The following is a 16,823-nucleotide window of genomic DNA, read 5'->3' on the forward strand; positions in this document are numbered from 1 at the left end:
AGCCCATGATACTAGGAGTATGAGATTGTGTGTTACTTCATGAGGGTTTCATACCAGCTGAATGTGGGGGCCGAGGCAGGGACTCCCCTGACCTGTCTTACCATCTCTAGCCCTGACTGGCTGATTCATGCCACTGTCTTCTCTGTTTTGCCATGAAAACCCTTCCTTGCAAGTGGGGCCCAGGTTGAATCCTCCAGGCTGTGTGCTGAGTTGGGGAAACACACATGGTCGGGTAACAATATTCCTTCACCAGAGCAGCCTAACTTCAGTGTGTACTGATTAGATCTCTCAGGGTCACCCTATTTCCTCTAAACCCCTGGTCCCACTCCCTCCCATCCCCAGCCAGACTCCGCCTTTCTGCTAACCAGTGGTATTCTGTTGTGGAGAGCAGGAAGTTAGCAAAGGGCCAGCACTCTATGTTACACCCATGCCCAGCCTCCCTGAGACTCCATCTCCTGAGCCTGCCCCTCCTGGCCTTAACCGTGCCTTGATTCTTTTCTGGTTTTATTTGAGGGCTTTATCTGGAGTCAAATAGGCTGCCCTATCTCATGTGTGGGAGCTCATGGGGATACAGGGAATTAAGGTCCCCAAGGTGGCCCCCATCCAGTGAGTCTCAGGACCTTTGTATCACTGCTCCAGCTCCCTCACCCTGGGGTGGGATGATTCTAAAGCCTGAGCTTTACACTGTTTCCCAATAGGATTAAGGGCTTCCCTTGTGGCTCATATGGGAAAGAGTCTGTCTGCAATGCAGGAGACCCAGCTTTGATCTCTGGTTTGGGAAGATCCCCTGGAGAAGGAAATGGCTACCCATTCCAGTATTCTTGCCTAGAAAATTCCATGGGAGAGGAGCCTGGTGGGCTACACCATGGTGTCACAAAGAGTCGGACACGACTGAGTGATTGACTTTAAAAACCAACAGGATTAAGCTGGTGGTGTGCTGGTAAATGCTTATCAACCAGTTCTCGGGGTGGTAGATGGGGCAGGAAGAGCTTGATTTGTAGTGTTCATAGATTTCCATAGTGTGAAAACTCCCAAGATTAATATCAGCTTACATATGACATCACCGAAGGCAATGCCTGTCCGAGATGCACCCCATGAACAGATGTCAGCAAAACAGCAAGTGTGAGCACAAGACAGGTGTGATTCCAGGGCAAGCGAGAACACAGGGCAGCTGTGAACCTAGGGTGGGTGTGAGCTCAGGGCAGGTGTAAGCCTGGGGCAGGTGTGAGCTGAGGACAGGTGTGAGCCCGGGGCAGGTGTGAGCTGAGGACAGGTGTGAGCCCAGGGCAGATGTGAGCTGAAGGCAGGTGTGAGCCCAGGGCAGGTGTGAACCTGGACAGATGTGAGCTGAGGGCAGGTGTGAGCCTGGGACAGATGTGAGCTGAGGGCAGGTGTGAGCCCAGGGCAGATGTGAGCTGAAGGCAGGTGTGAGCCCAGGGCAGGTGTGAACCTGGACAGATGTGAGCTGAAGGGCAGGTGTGAGCCCAGGGACAGATGTGAGCTGAAGGCAGGTGTGAGCCCAGGGCAGGTGTGAACCTGGACAGATGTGAGCTGAAGGCAGGTGTGAGCCCAGGGCAGATGTGAGCTGAAGGCAGGTGTGAGCCCAGGGCAGGTGTGAACCTGGACAGATGTGAGCTGAGGGCAGGTGTGAGTGCAGGGCAGGTGTGAGCCTGGGACAGATGTGAGCTGAGGGCAGGTGTGAGCCTGGGACAGATGTGAGCCCAGGGCAGGTGTGAGCCTGGGACAGATGTGAGCTGAGGGCAGGTGTGAGTGCAGGGCAGGTGTGAGCCTGAGGGACAGAGTGTGAGCTGCAGGGGCAGGTGTGAGCCTGGGACAGATGTGAGCTGAGGGCAGGTGTGAGCCTGGGACAGATGTGAGCTGAGGGCAGGTGTGAGCCCAGGGCAGATGTGAGCTGAGGGCGTTTGTGAACTTAGGGCAGATATGAGTTCGGGGCAGGTGTGAGCCCAGGGCAGGTGTGAGCCTGGGACAGATGTGAGCTGAGGGCAGGTGTGAGCCCAGGGCAGATGTGAGCTGAGGGCGTTTGTGAACTTAGGGCAGATACGAGTTCGGGGCAGGTGTGAGCCAGCGCCAGCTTGCCTGGGGCTGAGCTCTTATTGGCAAGTTTGCATGCCTTCACTTTTCTGTCTCCTCCTCTCGGTGGGATCCCTTCTCACCCAAATAAATGATTTCCACTTGAATCCTTGTCCCAGGGCCTGTTCCTGGGGACACTCAATCTAGCTGGCGGCACAGTGGCAGAGAACCCACCTGCAACTGCAGGAGACGTGGGAGACGTGGGTCTGAGCCCTTTTATGGGAAGATCCCCTGGGGTAGGAAATGGCGTCCCACTTTGGTATTCTCACCTGGGAAATCCCATGGGCAGAGGAGCCTGTTGGGCTTCAGTCCTCAGGATTGCAGAGACTCGGACATGACTGAGAAACAGGACAGCTCCAGAAGGGACCGTGGACAACGTTCATTTTTAAGATGAGGAAGTGGAGGCCCAGAGAGGGGAGGTGACTCCTCAGAGACCCAAGCTGGGTAGCAGCAGGTCCAGCTTCAGAAGTCCATCCCCTGATCCTAGGCAGGGGTCATCCTCAGCCACTATCTGAGCTGTGTGGAGTTTGGGGTCAAACCTACGACTAGAAGGCCCAGGAGTGCCTCGCTCTCACCTGTCTGTGCCTAGACACAGCCCCTTTGCAGAGGAGGTACTGAGCAACTCCGCAGCCAGGCTCCCCGCAGGACGGAAGTGGAAGAGTCAGAGTTTGGAGATGCAAGACAGTCAGGCAGCTGGGGTTCAGGATGCTCACTGTGCCTTTCTAGGGCGAGCCAGTATGTCGCTCTTACATCAGCAGCTTCTCCAGCCACGTAAAGAAGCGATGGTGATTCTGACCTGGGAAGGCTCCCGCAGATCTCCCCTAGTGCCCAACATACGGTAGGTCCTTAGTGAGTGACGGTGCAGAGAACGGTGACGAGGGAGCAAGGCAGAGGCAGTCGAAGCATTTCCCCATATTCTGGGCTCCACGTCTGCAAAGTGAGAGCAGGAAGCAAGCCAGCAGCGGTCTGGGGCATGAGTGAGGTGGCCTGAGGGGCGGAGGTGGGCAGCACGCTGGCAGGCAGCTTGAGGAGCACCACGAGGCTGCTGCGCCCTGCATTCTCCGGGGGCCAGGGCTGTGCTGGGCCCTGATGGTGCTGACTGTCCTTCCACGTCCATTCCGCACACAGCTCCTCCCAGGAGAGACGGGCTTCAGTGTGAAGTCACGTCAGTCACAGAGCTGTGGTGCTGCTGATGGACAGCGATACCTGATGGCTGCTGCATGTAAACTGTAAACGCTAGAGACGGGGCAGGCTGTGGGGGGAGGGGTCAGATTGGATTTCTATATTGCATATTCGCCAATAATAAAACTATAATTTTAGAAACCATGTTCATCCAGTTTCCCATGGGTGGTCCCCCTTTGCTCTCCTATTTCCTCATGAGATGTAATACAATGACTGGTTAATTTGAATATCTGAACTTTTATCAAGGATTATTATCAAAATTTTGCCATTGGAATTAGCAGGACTTTTTAAACAAATGAAATAGAATGACAACATTTTGAGATGAGGCCATTCTGGACAGAGAAGAAAGCCCTCCTGGGAGCTCTTCACTGAGATGAGAAGGACTTGGGCTCCCCTTGTGGCCAAGGGCCCTCCCAGCACAGAGACAGTCCACACTGTGTGCCCAGCCTGCTGTGCAGCTCGCCATGTGGTGGGGGATAGCCAGAGTGGGAGCCAGGTGGATCTGGGCTGGCGCCTTGCCTGCTCTTACTACAGTGTGACTCCAGGCCTTTGGCTTCTCTGGGCCAGTTCTCTTTTCTGATGGGTGGACTGTGTTTCCACCCTGGGTGGTCATGAGAACTTGGGAAATCAGAAGCTACAGCTTCAAGCTGCAGGCTGACACAGCGTGGGCATGTGGTATCATGGTGCCCTTTGGTCAAACTGCTGGCTTGAAATTTTATTGAACACCAGTTGTGTGCTTATCCCTCTGCAAGCCTTCCCCCTGCCCTCTGGGAACTTGGATTCTTCCCACCTGTATGAGGGAGAGGACAAGGTGATGCTGACAAAAACCCATCTACAGGAGTGACACCTACTGACCAGGCACTGTTCTCACTGTTTACAGGAATTACTTTGTTTAACCTTCTCCATAATCTTGTCCTCACTTTATAGGCATGGAAGTTGAGCACAGGGAGAGTGAGTGACTTACCTGAGGCCCCAGGACCAGACTGACTGATAACTGGTGGTGGTGGTGGTGGTGTTGGTAATGGAGGAGGCTATGCAAGTACAGGAGCAGGAGGCATATGGGAAGTCTCTGGATTTGTGGACAAAATCGCTGTGAGCCAAAAGCTACTCCAAAAAAATAAAAGCCATTTTTAAAAAAATGGTTGGGGGTATTGCCAGCCTGAGAGCTTGGTCATAGTAGAAGTTGGACACAAAACAGAGGACCTGAGGGTTAACTCAAGGTTTCTACGCATCCATGGAAAAGTCCACAGCAAAGAAGGCATAATGGGATTTGTTCTTTAAGCAGATGCTTCTGTCATCAGGCAGGGAACAGTGTAGGACCCGTTTGGCTGGGGTTAGGATTCCTGTGTTCCTGTGTGCGGAAGCTTTTTGCCCTCCCATTCCTATATACAGCCCTGCTAAGCAATCTGAGCCCTTGTGGTATCACTGGATGACCCCCCCAAAGGACTTCATCTCATAACCACTCCTTTCTCTAAATTAATTTTCTTCAACCTCACAATTTAGTTTCGGAAAGTCTTGAAAAATATTTTCATCTATTAATTATGTTCTTTATGGGTTTTCTTGGAATGCAATGAGACAGGAGAATCCTTCTTAAGCTCAGCATCTTGTCCTTTCCCAAAAATTTCCCCTAGATTTAGGAGACCATTTAATAGAAAGGGTAGTATAACAAATTTCTAACCATCAACTTTGAAAAAAGTGTTGGGACCTAACAAACACCATGATAGGCTTCAGGGACTAAGGTAGGACTCACGGGAAAAGCTGAGTCTTTGCTCAGTGAGGTCATCCCCAGGGATGCCAGGACATGTCTAATCAGCATACTCCCCGTAACCTGGTTTGAGTTTATCACGACATAAAAGACATTCCCCTGCAGCCAATAGCCAATTAGTAAATACCAGGAAACCCCTGCAGCCAATAAAGATTAGCCAATTAGTAAATTCTAGGAAACTCCTGCAGCCAATCAGTCCTTGCCAGCTCTCTGTTCTAAAACCTATAAATACTGCTGTAAATCTGGGCTCGGGGCTCCTTGCTCCACTCCACTGCGTTGGATGTGGTGGGAGCCCTAGCTCGAGCTAGAAATAAAACCCCTTCATGCTTTTGCATTGCTGTGGACGTCTTATTCTCTCAGTTTTGGGGACTCAGACTCTGGGCATAACATCTGGGGGCTCATCCCGGATCCCTTTAACTGGGAAGAATAACACTCTCCCGGTAGAAGGGCTTTCCTCACTAGGAGGAGAGATATCTGAACATCAGTGTTAGTTCTGGTTAAGACCAGCGTAAGGCCGAGGCCTGGCATTGTGCTGGGGAGGCAGCTGGCTCTGTTCTCTGGTTAAGACCAGCGTAAGGCCGAGGCCCGGCATCGTGCTGGGGAGGCGGCTGGCTCTGCGGACGCCTTGTTGGTAAGATTACCTCGAGGGAAAGAACGTTTCAGGGCGTCCCAGGAAGACCTAGTGCTGTGTTCTCGGCCGATGTGTATTTGTTATCTGTTTGTCATGTCTGTGAGTGCCGGCATTGTCTCTGCTCTTTGTATGTTCATTTTGTCTCCTGTGTTCTCTGTAATCATGGGGCAAGCGACTTCTACTCCTTTGTCCCTTATGAGTGACCATTTTTCTGATTTCAAATCTAGGGCACAAAATCTATCATTATTGGTGAAAAAACCTAGACTGACATCCTGACCACTCGGGGTACTCAGGGGCCAGCTTGCCTGCCAATGGACCAGACCCAGCGGCCACACCCGGGACCCTTTTTTCCCTGGTCTCCTTTTGACGTGGACAACTGGCCAGAGTGCCCCGACTGGTAAGGAACAAGAGATTTTATAGCTCTCTCTCCCCTTCTTTCTGTCTCCTCTCCTTAACCCTTCCTATTCTTCCCTGTTTTTCTAGTCCCCCAGTCCTGGACACAGGAATCTGGTCAAAGGGCCCTCAGCCTGAGCTGAGGATTGGAGGCTGATCACCTCCTCTTGGCAGAGAACTCGAATTCTGGTTCAGATTTCTGGTAGGGCCGAGTTCCAGTCCTCCCTTCTCTGGAGGCCCAGGGAAAAGTCCCATAGTGCCTGGGTATCTGTAGGTGGCAGGAGACGTCTGTGAGGCCACCCCTTTTGCCCCCCTCTCCCGCCTCCTCTCCCTTCTTTTTCAACCTGGCTTCCTTTCCTCCCTTGAAATCTTTGATGTTAGTACTTAGATCTGAAGTTCTGTGTCTCTGTAGGAGGTTTTCTGAGAGACTGTATTTTTGTATTTAAGGGCTTCCCTGGTGGAGCTGACGTTAAAGCGTCTGCTTGCAATATGGGAGACTTGGGTTTGATCCCTGGGTCGAGAAGATCCCCTGGAAAAGGAAATTTTGCTTTGTCTGGCAACCATGTGGTTTAGACCTGCTGCCATTTTGTTAGAACTTGATTTTCTTTCCCTGTGCCTTGAGACTAGGGCTCCCAGGAACACTTATCTGACACTGAGGAAAAAGGAAAAAAAAGACTTGAAGCTAGATCTTGCACTGTGTCTGTCTAAATATGTCTTGGTAATATTTTTGTATATGAGCTCTATTTATTTGGCTCAAAAAAGGTAAGCGCTTACAAATCAAGTTATTCTAAATTAAACAATAAATTCCAGGTTCATGCGAACTGGGAAATATTCAATGTTAAATACCTGATATTAATGTTTGTTAACCTATCTAATATAGACATGTCTTAGAATAATTAACATTAGGTAGAATATTTTCACTGTACCTAGGACTAATATGTTAAATATTATATATGTTACAAGTTTGTCAACAAGGAAATTACCTCAAGTGAAGAAACTTCTAAAAAATGTAAGTGAGATATGAGCTTTTATATCTCTAGCTAACTTTGGGGTGCTTCAGAGGGCCCCTGAAACATCCCAAAGAGAGATATTAAACTGTGTTTATTTGGTTGGTTAAATTACATGAAAAGGATTATCAGATGAGTAATAAATCCACTCAGGTTATAATGTATGGTAAAATTACTAATACAGATATCCTAAAAATTATATGGAGTTTTTAACATTCTGATGTGTCCTGGTATTTTAATGGAAAACCTGATGACTTCACAAAAGTTAGCAAAAGGACTGAATGAACCAGCGAATATACTTATAACTTTTATGGTTTCTATCTGAAAAATTATGGGGTTGAATCTTATGTTTTCAGGGAATAGGGAAAATCTTCCTCTCAAACTAATTATGACAATACTTTGGTAAAATTACTCATCTCTTAGATAGTTCTTTGCTGTTATGTGATGTTAATGTGAAATTTAATTGAATTCTTGAAGAACACCCTAAGTTTGTTTCTGAAGCTTATCTCAGTAATCTATCTTTGGATGAAGATCAGACGCCTCATGACCTGCAACCAGGACTGGAAAAAGACATAATTTAAGGGACTGTCTTCAACATGGATGGAAGGACTTTTTTATCAGGAGAAACTACACTACACCAGGATGAGAAGACGATGACATCAGAGGGAGACAGCTTTCCCAAGATGCTGGACCTGATTTATATGACCATTTATGTTTTCTTGACTTCTTAGACCTTTGCATATAAGTCAAATGCTTTTCTGTCATAGGCCTGATCCTATGCTAGTTTTAAAAATCAATCAACTGTTGGGTTTGTGGCCAATTACCTGTGTCTAGTTCTGGGTTACCTTGGTAAATTTCTCTACTACCAGACTCTAACTGGTTGGCCCTGAGAAAATTTACTTAAAAAAGAAATTAAATCATACTAAAGATAATCAGTCTAGTAACACTAGAAAACTGGGCTATGTGCCTTATAGATGGTGCCAATATATAATTTCCCTGGAAGATAAAGATTCTACAGGGCAGACTAAGTCAGATGACCTGAAGATATACTGGGCTACATCTAATGGAAGTTCTTAACATAAGTCTTACTTGTGACTTTACTAATACTGCTGGCTATGTTATTTGTATTTCCCCTGTCTTACAAAATTGCTGTTTCTTACACTGTCAAATGTGTGTATGAGGCCTCTAATAGAATAATATATAGTCCCATATGAGATCGATGATGGTAACAGTGTAACTCTAGATATGGCAAGAAGCAACAAGAGAGAATATTTTCCTGGACCAAGAAGCTAATAAGACAGGTGGTCCAGAGAATTTTGGATACTGTTTTATGGCCTAATCCAGTAATAGCACATTGAGTAGCCTGTCAACAAAATCTTTGCCAAACTTGAGAATGGACATTCTCAGCACTATGGGATAAAATGGTCATGAAGTGCCCCCCCCCCCCCCATAATCATGGTTAAGTTTATGGCAAAAAGGGGCTCTGCCAACTGAAGACTGACACTCGCCATCTGCATCTACAAAGATTAAATCATGGCCGCTGCAACTGCTGATTTTCAACGCCCCTGAAAGGAGTTCAGGGTGAAAATCAGGAATGAGGCACTCTGTGCTCTGGGAAAACTGGCAGAACAGGCCATCAGATAGTTAGATCTTTTCAGGAGAAAATTTTATGAGTCCCAAATCTTGCATCTTCTCATATCTAGAGAAACACTGACGTCATTAACGGTGAAATCTGCTTTGGCTATTAAGAAATAGTTTACAAAAGTCAAAATAGAGTAGCTACGGTTCAGATATCCTGAAAAATAACTAGGTGATGCTATGGGTGTGCTTTCAGATTAGAGCTTGTATTGCCCCAAGCTGGGGCAGTCCTATGCCCCATTTTGACAGGAAGTTATCATAGTCATTGTTGCCTAGTTTCCTAAAATTAAAACTGAGTGGGACTCTGTGGGGCTCTGGAGTACAGATCTGCTCTGTAGTCTCCATTTCTTATCTGTAGGATATAGACTTTGTTCAGCCTCCTTGGCCTTCCCTGAATTCCAAAGCATGGATTCAAACAATTGCTAATCAGGGAAGGGAGGGGATACAAAAACAGAAACAATCAAAGGTTGGTACAGCCTCCAGACAGAGTCCTGGTTCCTACTCAAAAAAAAAAAAAAAAAAAAAAAAGCATAACCATGTCTTTGAGTCCCCACCCAGGTGGAGGATGGTAACTTCAGACTGAACACAAGATTCTTGGAGCACTGCTCTGTTGCCTCACCACCAACCAATCAGAAGGGGTCACAAACCCTGTAACCCTCACCCCAAATGTTGCCTTCTGTTTCCGGGGACCAGAGATGACCATCCGGTTAGGTCTCTTGTTTGGCCCTTGTCTATCCCATCTCTGAGAGGGGCCAACTAAATTGCTGCAACTACAAGGGTAAAAGCTGGTTTCAGATGTGGAAAACCCCAACTTAGATCAAGTAGAGAGACTTCTGCTCTGCTAGGCAGGCCTACACCCATGCACAGCAGGAAGAAGGTACAGAAGAAAGAGACCTCCGCCCCAATTCCCAAAAAGTATCTTGAGTATGAAGTCTCTCAGGGGACCTATGTGTTGTGTTAGGGGAAGAACGTTGTTTTTATGTGAATCACTCAGGGGTAATCAGGGAGTCCCTGGCCAAGCTCACTCTTGGCCCCTGTATCCTAAATAGGCTTATCACATTTGTTAAGGAGCGCATCAATACAGTCCAGGTACTAGTACTTAGGCAGCAATATCAGGCCCTGCCCCAAAATGCTGAGGAAGATTCCTCAGTATAACAAAAGACAGGGGGGAATGTTGGGACCTAACACACGCCATGATAGGCTTCAGGGACTAAGGTAGGACTCACGGGAAAAGCTGAGTCTTTGCTCAGTGAGGTCATCCCCAGGGATGCCAGGACTTGTCTAATCAGCATACTCCCCGTAACCTGGCTTGAGTTTATCGCGACATAAAAGACATTCCCCTGCAGCCAATAGCCAATTAGTAAATTCTAGGAAACTCCTGCAGCCAATCAGTCCTTGCCAACTCTCTGTTCTAAAACCTATAAATACTGCTGTAAATAAACCTGTAAACCTGTAAATCTGGGCTCAGGGCTTCTTGCTCCACTCCACTGCGTTGGATGTGGCGGGAGCCCTAGCTCGAGCTAGAAATAAAACCCCTTCATGCTTTTGCATTGCTGTGGACGTCTTATTCTCTCAGTTTTGGGGACTCGAACTCTGGGCATAACAAAAGGAACCTAAAAACTTGACAAAATACATGAAACAATAGTTTTCAAAGCCTGACTGTGATCTGTGAAGGAGAGTAAGCAAAGGAAGTGAACCCTAAGATGCCTCACTCCCACCTGTAGAGGGTTCAGCCGCTGTGCAGGTAAGTGGAATCCAGGCAGAGCCTGGTTGTCCTTCTTTCTGAATTGTTTTCAGAGCAGGTAGTGGAGAAGAGAGGGAGATATTTTCCATCCCTCTTCTGATATCTATATCAGAAGTTTCTCTGCCCCTTTTCACTTTAATAAAACTCCCTCATACAAAAGCTCTTGGGTGATCAAGGCTGGTCCTGAAGTTAAATCTTCTTCGGAGATCATGAATTCTGACACTGTTCATTGTAAGCTATCCAGGTGTATGGATAAACAAACAGATGTATTTATACAATTGAATACAACTCAAAATATAAAATATGGACTTCTGATATACACAGAAACATGGATGGCTCTCGAAACAATTATGCTGAGTGAAATAAGCCAGAATGAAAAGAATATTTGTGATTTATATTTTGATACAATTTTTTAAAAATGTGAACTAATTTATAGCAATAGAAAGTGAATCAGTGGTTGCCTATGAATAGGGAGGGGTTGGGAGTGAGAGGTATGAGGAAACTTGAGGACTATGGATATAGTGATGGTTTTAAGGGTATACACAAATGTTAAACTTCTGTTGCCAGTCTTCCTAAACCCAGAGGCAATTTCATTACACCCTTTGGGATTTTTTTTTGTGTGTGTGTGTGTCGCTAACTTTATATATTTCCTCTTCATTCTCTTTCTAAATAATGTGCATCTTCTGTTAAATTATGATTAATTTAAGCTTTGTCTATTGATTTACTCTTATGGAAGGTGACAATTTTAGCTCCTTTACCCTTCTACTCTCTCTCAGTCACACCCTGCACCATTTTCCTAGTAATAGTGATTGTTCTTTTCTCAATAAATTTTCTATATTTACGGTAGTTTCCCTTTAATCTGTGGTTTCACTTTCCACGGATTCAATTATTCAAGGTCAATGAAAGTTCAAAAATATTAAATGGCAGTTTCCAGAAACAAACAATTTGTAGGTTTTAAATTGCACGCCTTCTGCGTAGCATCATGAAATCTTGTGCTGGCGTGGTCCTGCCCAGATGTGAAGCGCCCCTTTGCCTGTTTAGCCTGTTAGTAGTGTCTCTGTTACCACATTGACTGTGACTATTGGATATCACAGTGCTGCATCTAAATCATCTTTATTTTACTTAAAATTGGCTCCAAAACACAAGATATGATGCTGGCAATTGGGATCTGCCGAGAGAAGTCATAGGTGCGTCTTTTAAGTGAAAAGGTGAAAGTTCTAGACTTACTGAGGAAAGAAAAAAAATCATATGCTGAGAGGTTGCTAAGATCTATGGTAAGACTAAACCTAGTCATGAAGTTGTAAAGGAAGAAAAATTAATTCATGATAGTTTTGCTCTTGTACCTCAAACTGCAAAAGTTATGTCCACAGTGCATGATAACTGGTTGGTGAAGATGGAAAAGGCATTAAATTTGTACAGTAAGATATTTTGAGAGAGACCCATATTCATATAACTTTTATTACACTATGTTTTTATAGTTGTCTATTTTTATTATTGTTGCTATTGTTAACCTTTTACTGTGCTGAATTTATAAATTAAGGTGGCGCTAGTGGTAGAGAACCTGTCTGCCAATGCAGGAGACATAAAAGACATGGGTTTGATCCTGGAGTCAGAAAGACCCCCCCGCCCCCCAGAGGAGGGCGTGGTAACCCACTCCAATATTCTTGCCTGGAGAATCCCTGTGGACAGAGGAGCCTGGCAGCTACAGTCCATAGGGTCACAAGGAGTCAGACATGACAGATGTGACTTAGCATGACTCATAGGCATGTGTGTATAAGAAAAACAGCATATATAACTTTATGATATATATATAACTGTATGATTTGGTACTATCCACAGTTTCATGTGTCCACCGGGGGACTTGAAACATATCCCCACTGATAAGGAGGGATCACTGTGTTTTAATATGCTGATGCAAGTATTAGAAAATCTGTAGTATATAGATACTATGTATATACATGAAAAGCTATGATTTTTCTTTTCTTACTTTTCCACTGAAATTAATAATTGCCTTATCTTTATTTTTCACTGGCTTGACTTTCTCTGTACTTCACTTTCTCTCCCTCTCCATGGTTTCTCCATAAGGTTTGCCACAGGGTCCATGAGGCCAGGGCGTCTCTAAGTTCCAATTTGTAGCTTGGCGTCTCCACCTCCTTCTCTCAGGGGTCATTACTGTCTAGGCCTGCTGCACAGTCATCTTCTGGGGATTTTTCCTGAGATGGAGCCCCTATATCCTGGGCCCCTGATCCCTCTTTCTTGATTTAGTCCCTTGATTGGGCATCTCCTCTAGGAGTTTTATCAGGTTCAAAGAGTGTCAGAGGGTCTGGTGATGAGAGCCCCATCCTTGTTGCCTCTTGATCACCTTGAGGTGGTCAGTCAGGACTCTCTATAGATTTTGGTTTTCCTTTCCATCACTCTGGAGATGCCCTTCCTCCCGGGTGGATATTTCCTCTTCCTTAGAGCCGAAGTCTTCTTGTCTCCTGGCCAGCTCCCTTGTGTGATTTGTGATTTTGTAATATTGCATCTTGTATTGTATTACAATACTTGTAATACTTCCTATTTTAATACAATCACAAATTTTAATTTGTGATTTTCTAATACTTGCATCAACATATTAAAATACAGTGGTCCTTCCTTATCAGTGGGGGATATGTTTCAAGTTCCCCGGTGGAAAATGAAACTGTGGATAGTACCAAATCATACGGTTAATAAGATATATATGCTGTTTTTCTTATACACACATGTTTATGAGTTTGTGCATGCTAAGTCACTTCTGTTATGTCTGACTCTTTGTGACCCTATGGACTGCAGCTGCCAGGCTCCTCTGTCCGTGGGGGTTCTCCACGGGGATACTCTCTCAAGTATCTTCTGAGAAAGGAAGTGTAGGGTAAGAGTTTTTAAGATGTTACTTCTGTGAAATTATCTTCATTCTACCCTCGAGGATGATTAGTAGGTTTTGCCTGGGTGCAAAACTCTGATTGGAAAAAAAATAATGTTTCCTCAAGAAGTGTTGCTCTCTTGTTTTCTAGCTTCCTGTGTATTTCTGAGAAGGACAAGGGCCTTCTGAGACTTAACCCATTGCGTGTGATCTATAGTTTATCCTTTCTGAAATGTATCGTGCCTGATTTACTCCTTGCGTTCCAAACTTTCACAGTGACAGTAAAGTTCATCCATTTTGCTAGACTATTGCCCTAGACTGCCTCAGTCTGGAGAGGTGCGTCTTTCAGTTCGGGAGGCTGTCTTGCTTGTCTGATTTCCCTCATCCTGCTTTGTAAGTTCTTTTCTTCAGAAATTCTTATTACCTGGGTATGCTTCCCCACCTGGTGGTTCAGGTGGTAACGAATCTGCCTGCAGTGCAGGAGACCCAGGATTGATCCCTGAGTCAGGATCATCCCCTGGAGAAGGGAATGGCTACCTACTCAAGTATTCCTGCCTGGAGAATTCCATAGACAGAGAAGCCTGGTGGGCTATAGTCCATGGGGTCACAAATAGACACGACTGAGTGACTTAAAAAAAAAAAACAAACACATTAACTTAGGTCAGGTCCCCAAGAAGCAGACCCTGAGATGAGGGTTTATATGCAGGTGACTCATTAAAAAATATTCCAAAGGCAACTGAGGAGGGGGTGGGGAAGAGGAGAGGGAAGGGGAAGCCATCCGCGTGAGATATTGGGTAAGGTCCCACTCCTGGTCCAGCAGGAAATTCTGGGATCAAGTTGCACTTTAGAACTTTTCCATCCTAAGGCAAGGGAGCTGGCTTTTCACACTCCTGCACCCCATTGCCCCAGGGCCAACCAGGAGATCTTGACCTCCAGCACTTCTACCCCTGACAGCCAAACACTCTAATGCTGGGGGAGGGGAGCAGATGTGGGTGGGGCACTTTTAGTGAATATTGATGGAATCACTACATGGTCTCCTGGACAGACTTTTTTTTTTTTTTTTAAATCTTTTTATTTTTCTGCTTTATTTTCTAGTTCTGCTGTCTTTCTCTCCTTGCTGGGAGATGTTCTTGAAATTTAATTCCATTACTTCTATTAAATTTAAATTTTTTACTATCATATTTTAAATTTTCAATGGTTCTTTTGTCTTCTGAATATTCTCTTTTTAGGGTATCCTTTCACATGTCATGGATGCAATATCTTTTCTTGTCTCCTAGGGACTTAAAAAAATTTATTTTTTTATTGAAGGATAATTGCTTTACAGAATTTTGTTGTTTTCTGTCAAACCTCAACATGAATCAGCCATAAGTATACATATATCCACTCCCTTTTGAAACTCCCTTCCATCTTCCTCCCCATCCTATCCCTCTAGGTTGATACAGAGTCCCTGTTTGAGTTTCTTGAGCCATACAGCAAATTCTCAGTATTTTAAATATGGTAATGGAAGTTTCCATGCTTTCTTTCCATACATCTCACCCTCTCCCATCTCCCCATATCCATAAATCTATTCTCTATGTCTGTTTCTCCATTGTTGCCCTGTAAATAAGTTCTTCAGTACCATTTTTCTAGATTCCATATATATGTGTTAGAATATGGTATTTATTTTTCTCTTTCTGACTCACTTCAATCTGTATAATAGGCTCTAGGTTCATCCACCTCATTAGAACTGACTCAAATGCGTTCCTTTTTATGGCTGAGTAATATTCCATTGTGTATATGTACCGAACTTTAAGTCAAAACATAAGAATAATAAATGTTCTTCTTGAGTCACTACTGCCAGAGTCCTTTCCCTTGCTGGAAGAGTCCACCATATCTCCCTAAGATGCCCTCCCTCCAACACTGTGCTGATCTCTGGACCTGCTGTGGGGGCAGCTCAGATTCTAATCTGGTCCTACTCCTGTGTGTTCTTGCCTCCAATGTCCACAGCTATCAAAGCTAGTGTTTTTTTCTTTTTTTTTTTTGGTGGGAGCTCTCAATGACCTTTTATATTTTCCATAGACACAGAGTCTGCCTAGTTGATTATGTGGATTTAATCTGCAGTTTGTACAGCTGGGGGGAAGGTTTTGGGTCTTCTTCCTTAAACACACTGCCCCTGGGTTTCAGTTGTGGTTTTATTTCCACCTCTGCCTGTGGGTCATCCACTGGGGTTTGCTCCTGTGGCTGCCCTGGACGACTTGGGTTTTCCCCTGTGAGGGCCAGGTGTGGAGATGGTTCAGCTGCTTGGGTCACAGGGGTTCTGGCAGTACCAGGTACTCAAGGTTGGTGGCTAGGGCAGCAGGTAATATAGTGCCCTAGAAGGACGTTCCAGTGTTCTTGCCTGGAGAACCCCCACCCTGACAGAGAAGCCTGGCAGGCCACAGTCTACAGGGTCACAAAGAGTTGGACATGACCGAAGCAACCCTGCACGCGTAGATGCAAGACTTTTTTTCCCTGTGGCAGCTCTGCCCCAGTGAGAGTTGAGTGTGGAGGTGGCTCAGCTGCTTGGCTTATGGGGACCCTGGCGATGCCAAGTGTGCAGAGACATAGACTGCCTCCACTGCAGGTGTTGTGGCCCTATCAGAGTCTTTTTTGGAGCCTTATGTAGCTGGCGATCAGAAGGTCTCTTTGGCCAGTCTTTCCCTGTAGCTCCACCCATTCAGGCACTCAGAGGGCTCTCTTGCCTGGGGTCCTTCTCTGTTGTTTGGTGTGTCAGGCACATAGAGGGGCCCCCTTGGATGGGGTCCTACTCTGTAGTTCAGCGCATCAGGCACTTAAAGGGGCACCCTGGGTGGGGTCCTACTCTGTAGTTAAGTGCATCAGGCATTTGATGGGCCAGCCTCTCTATTGTTCAGCTGTAGAAGCTGGCATGTGGGGAGAGAGAGGCTATGGTGATGGCTCCACCCCCTACATGTGACTCAGCAGTATCCCCTTGCTTCCATGGCTGCCTGGCTTTCCTCCACAGGCATTTCCCACCACAGTCTCCTCCCTAACATCCCCTCAATCTGTCTCTACACAGTCAACAGCAGCCCTCACCCTGGGATTGCTCCAAAATCCCTAAACTCCAGCTCCCAGCCACTGTGCCTTCCAGGGGACCAGTGTTCCTGCCCGGGTTATGTATGGCTGGGGCAAGGACTGTCTGATTCTCATTCCATTGAGGCTGCCACAGATCAGCTGTTTCACTGTCAGCCTTGTACGTTTCTCCTCTGACTCAGACAATTGCCCCGATGTGGGCATATGTGCTTCAGTTCCCCCACCCGCTGAGCGCAGATCCAGTCCTACTAACGCTCCTGTCTACCCCTAGTTCCTTCATCCTCCCGAGTTTTGCGTGGTTCCATATATTCTTTTCCGCTGGTCAGGTACTCCTGTCTGCTCGCAGCTGGTGTTCTGCACGCACTTCCACGTCTGAAGGTGTATTTCTGATGGATCCGTGGAGAGAGATGTCCTCCACGTCCACC

The 16,823-nt window shown here is 46.0% G+C and overlaps 1 long non-coding RNA gene across 1 annotated transcript in view; it reads left to right on the plus strand.

Moving 5' to 3' along the window:
* The window catches only part of LOC108633469, a 99,239-nt gene continuing 92,673 nt past the window's right edge, over positions 10,258–16,823 (plus strand). Inside the window, exon 1 of the long non-coding RNA XR_001917091.1 lies at positions 10,258–10,451. This is a non-coding gene — a long non-coding RNA (uncharacterized LOC108633469). The remainder of the gene's footprint in view (positions 10,452–16,823) is intronic.

The sequence above is a fragment of the Capra hircus genome, chromosome 2 (genome assembly GCF_001704415.2).
Source record: "Capra hircus breed San Clemente chromosome 2, ASM170441v1, whole genome shotgun sequence".
NCBI classification, from domain to species: Eukaryota; Metazoa; Chordata; class Mammalia; order Artiodactyla; family Bovidae; genus Capra; species Capra hircus.